The sequence below is a fragment of the Melospiza georgiana genome, chromosome 1 (genome assembly GCF_028018845.1).
Source record: "Melospiza georgiana isolate bMelGeo1 chromosome 1, bMelGeo1.pri, whole genome shotgun sequence".
NCBI classification, from domain to species: domain Eukaryota; kingdom Metazoa; phylum Chordata; class Aves; order Passeriformes; family Passerellidae; genus Melospiza; species Melospiza georgiana.
In genome coordinates, this window is record NC_080430.1 from 142,855,056 (window position 1) to 142,860,511 (window position 5,456).

A 5,456-nucleotide genomic window follows, 5' to 3' on the forward strand; every position below is an offset into this window, starting at 1 on the left:
GACACAGGTTTTCTGCAGGACCTGAGATGCTGAGGAGGAAGCAGCAGCAGAGACAATGGATTATGGACTGACTGAAACCACCACTGCCCATGCCCTGCACCACTCAGGGAAAGGAGTTCACCAGCTGGGGGTGAAGGAGGTTGAGCCTAAGAAGGAGGATGAGGTTAAGAAGATGTTTTTAGTTTTGTCTTTGCTTCTCACTATCCTACTCTATTTACAATTGGCAATAAAGTAAATTAATTTCCCAAAGTCAGGCCTGTTTTGCCCATGACAGTAATTGGTGAATATGTCACTGTCTTTATCTCAACCCATGAGCTTTTTTTTCCCTATTCTTTCCCCTCTGTTCTTTTGAGATGGGGAGTGGCAGGGTAGCTTGGTGGATCTTTGACAGCTAGCCAAGGTCCTCCTTTAAACCTTAGGCAAGATACCCAGAGAAAAATAAGAAACCAAACCAAATATATTTGGATTTATAGCCGTTCAGGGGGAGGAAATCTATGTGATTCTGTAAAAGGCATAAGAAAATCATTGTTACTTAAAACACAGTAATGATTCTAGATTTTAAGTAGATTGATAAGTGCAATGACCTCAGTACCATTCAAACACACTGAAAAAAATCAGCTTTGATAATGCTGCTCTAACACAAGTAATGCAAAAATAGAATGTGAGTATTAAAAAAATTTATCCAGAATTCAATGATTTGTGGTAACATACCATTTCAAATGCATCAACAAGGCCTTTAATGATTTGGGAACTACCCACTTCTTTCAGAATATTTATGGGAATGAAGGCATCCCAACTGATATGAAAGAAAATACTATAGTCAGAGGGAAAGCAACTGCAGGGTTTGTCTGGAAACTGAGCAGGGGGGTCAGGGAGCCCTCATAAGCTCCAACACAGACTGGCATTCCTACTGCTTTCACTGATTGTGAATAAAATACAGCAGTCCAGAAGGTGCAACTAATGAAGGATTTAGAACAAGCAGCTGATTGTGCCCTACAATACCATGCTGTGCAGGCAAATGCTCTATCTGAACATGTAAGTAGGCTATCAGTGGCAAAACTATGGGTTACTCTCACTGATCAGTTTGGTTGGTTTAGCTTATGTTACGGGGGTTTAAAAGCTTGTGCAGTTAACAAGAATTAAGGATTGTATGGTACTTTTCAGCTTTGTAAGTAACAGGATGGACTCCCTGCAGAAGACCTGAGGACCATACTCCTGTGGGTGACACACCCCAGGCCATGACACAGGGGCACTCTGAGAATTCAGAAAGGTGAAAAGGAGCTGAAATATTATTCCAGGCAGGAAACACCACCCTGCAGTGTGGAACTGGACTGGCAACCCTGCTACGCTGGAGATCATGGCTGGTGACCCCCAAGCTAGTCTTTGCTCTAAAGGGAACCACAGAACTGTTTACAGCTGGTGGGTCTTAACTGAGGCTAAATGGAAGAGGCAATGAAAATCTTCAGTCTACTGAAGCAAGTGAAATAGTGGAGTACTGAAGTGGTCACAGATAAGAACTAAGTGAAGTTGAGCTTTTTGTAGAGGATTTGTGGTAGCAGTGTGCCCTCATGGATGGGCAGTGGGTGCTTTGTCTGTCTGCAAGAAGATGCAGAACTTTCCCTGGAGAAGTTATCTGGATTTCTGTGTGACAGAGGAGCACAGCTTGTGGATTACACCAACAGAATGGAAACCTTCACCAGCCTTGACCACAGTGTTGGTATGAGCTGTGAAATGGCTTTTACAGTGGTACTGGTGCCTGGCACTCCTGTTCAACTCTGCAGAACTCTGGGGAACCTGTGTGAGACTGAGAATTTTCAGAAAGAAAGGCAAGCACAAAAATTCTGAACAGTATTTAGAGATTTATTCAGATAAGTCAAAATGGGCACAGGGTTGACCAGAGACTGATCATGCACTATCAGGGACCAAGAGATTCTCAAATGTTCACCAAGACATTCAGCAAAAGAGAAAAGCTGCTGGGAGAACTGATGCTTTCATATGTTCCCTCTGAAGAGGTACTTAAGGGCTTGAAAACTGCAGTTGAAGCGCTAAATAAAAAATTCAGCCTATCAACAAATTTGGCTAAAACCAGGCATTTACAATGAAATTGTCTCCAGTGTCCTTGAAGGAAGTCAGTGGATAAACATTTCCAAGGAAAAATTCCCTGGTAACTATGTAATCTTCAGATCTGATCAACAGTTGCCAATTTGAGTAAGTGGATCTGGGTACTGCACAAATCACTCGTGAGAAAGAGACAAAAACCATCTTGGAGAGAAAATGCTCTTCACATGTTGGTGAAGGTTCACATCTTGACCATGAGCTGGTCAGGCCAGCCAGGACCAGAAGGAATGTGAGCAGGAGATCTCAGAGCAGCAGAGAGAGCTGCACTGATGCAGCTCAGCTCCCTCTTTCAGAGCACTGCATTTTACTGGCAGGTCCCCACCAGCCCATCAAGTTTGTTGAGCACACTGGAAATCAATTTCTGTCTCAGGAAAAACAGGAGGTGACTAGAGGATGCCAAAATGTTACTTCTGTTTTTAAACAAGGAAGAACTGGTTGAAAATCCAGAAAGTGAAATGGAGTTATCTTGCTGCAAGAACAAAGAATGAAAGACTTGCAATAAGGAAAAAAGCAGACTTTAGAAAAGTCAGTGAACAAAAAGGTATTGCCTCTTGAGATGGTAATCTTGAGAATCAAGGCTGATGAGAATAACTGGAAGCAAATGTATTAAATGTCAAGAAGCAAAATTTTCTCTACAGGAAGAAATGATAAGAGGTATAGTATGAAAAATGCTTATCAGTAAGATTATTCCTGCAAAATTAATGCCTTTAAGTAAGCAGTTGTGTGAACTAACCTGACTAGGATTAAAAAAACCAAAAAGAGAATAGTTATTATATACAGTCAGTGACACAGGTCTATTAAGATCAAACTAGGGGCAGAAATCTCTGAACCAGGGTTGATTTCACATGAACACCAATTCAGGTCAAGGAAACACAGGCCATAAAAAACTGGAGAAGGCTACACATAGCGCCCATGTTCCAGGATAAATTGTTGCAACTGCCTCAAGAGTCAGCTGGAGAAACTGTAAACTGCAAAACATCCTACACATAACATTATCTATCTATCTATCTATCTATCTGTCTGTCTGTCTGTCATCTCCGTCCTGAGGAGCAGAGCTGGGAGGGAGTGCATGTGGTTGTAATGATAGGCTAGGGTTTGAAAAAACAATCAGCAGTGTGATCCTCAATGCTCACTTTATTTCACATACATGATTTACACCAATGTGATTATAACTTTGAAGACCTCAACTGAAGTTGCAAGAGTTCAGACTTTTATCTATGACCTTCATTTAGGAAGTGAATTTGAATCAATGATCAGCAAATTCTCAAACTCATTAATACACACAGAATAATTTTGCTGTATGGTACCCTTTTTGGTGCTAAATTAAAGTCCTGTTAAAAGTCAAGTACTTTCACTGTTCACTTCTAATCACAGGTCTGCTCAGTTATGCTGCCTTTTTGAAGATCTACTCTGTGTCAATAATTTCTTTGTAATTGTCTTGCTTTTTCTTCTGTTTTGCCAGTCCTGTAACTGAAAGTCCGAGGCAGATGACAGAAATATTATTATATATTAATTATATTAATAGACTAGGAATACTTCCTTAATTACTGTTATTTTGAGCATCTGAATTTTCAGGTTGTGGATTCTCACATCTGTGTCTTACTGAAAATATTATTCAGGTGCCTCTAACCAGAAAATTTACCTGAGAACCATCCAAGAAAAAATTGCCCTGCCCTACTTAGAGGTATATCTTAACTGCTGGTATCAAAAGCAAACAGACAGTACCAGCCAAGGACTCGTACCATCTGGTTTATGTGACAATGGGCAAGGTAAACCACATTTTTTATTAATGTCCTTTGACAGCTTATTTATAAACCATTGTGGGGTGTGACAGAGAAGGGTTCTTAAGAAACCCAACAACTGGCATTAAAAAGAATTGAGGGATAAGGTCAGATTTGCAGGCTGTGGCTGTTCCTGGACTGAATCCCATTGGTAACATGAGCAGGAGGCCTTACTGTAGATTCTGGAAGTTGTGTGAGCTGCTCCTCACTGCAGGGAACCCTGTGCTGGCACTGTGGGGCACATCCTGGGGCTGAGGTTTGTGTCTCTGCAGTTACATGCCAGTGGGATCCTGAAGCTGCCAGTGATGCTGAAGAAGGAGAACTGGGTCTGTAGTTCTCCAGGGATTTACTCAAACATAACTTAATTTACTCATAACATAATTTACTCAAACATAACAGAGCACTGAGTTTCCTTCTGCTGCTACTGGTCCCCTTTCAGCTGTCACCACTGCTCCAAGGTCATTACTGAGAATGCAGCAAACAGCCTTGAAAAATAAACAGCATAAAGGACCAGGGCCTCACATGCCTTTTTTTTCCTTCTTATACATAAAATTATTCACTAAAATGTTGTATAGAGTAAAAAATAGAGAGCCCTTCCCACATCAGTAATTCTCCAACAGTAAGAAAATGCTTGGCACTGATTTTGACACAGGTAAAATTTCCAACAACTCAGAAACACCTAGATCCTAAGGTCAGGAGGGGCACCTGCGGCTGTTTTACTTGAAGCAGTGTCTTTGGTGACACTCCACCTGCTGGGGACCCCGCACAGGGGGCGCACACTGTGTACACATCCCGGGTACACACAGGATGGGATGCTCCGGGCACTCAGGGCTGCACGCTCCAGCGCCTGCTGTGCACAGCTGTGGAGCCCAGGGCCATGGCTCAACGCAGAGATCTCCTTCATTCAGCCCATCCCATCCCATCCCATCCCATCCCATCCCATCCCATCCCATCCCATCCCATCCCATCCCATCCCATCCCACACTGGGACAGTCTGCCCAAGGGAGGCGGTGGAGTCACCGTCCCCGGAGGTGTTTAAAGAAAGACTGGATGTGGTACTCAGTGCCATGATCTATTTGACATAGTGGCGTTCGGCCACAGGTTGGACTCGATGATCATGGCGGTCTTTCCAACCGAGCTGATGCTGTCATTCCCTGCCGGGGAATGAATCCTCGTTTGTGCCACTGCAGCCGCCCCGCTCTGAGCGGCCCCTCGCGTCTGCCCGGGCGCATCCCGAGCGGCAGCAGGCGGACGCTGCTGTTAAACCCAACCAGGCAGGCGGCGGAGGCATTTCGGGCTTGGCTCTGTTCCCGGTTCGTGCCGGCCCGCGGTCGGTGAGCGATAGCCCTGCCGAGGCCCCGGCGCCGCGCCCCCAGGCTCCCATCCCATCCCATCCCATCCCATCCCGTCCCGCGCCGGCCGCGGGGAGCGCCCGCCCCGCCCGCGGAACTGCGTGCGCGGCGCTTCCGGGGCGGTTCGGGCAGCGGCGCCGGGCGGGAGGCGGTGGGCGGAGGGCAGGGCAGGGCGGCGCAGCGCAGGGCGGCCGCGGCCGCAGCG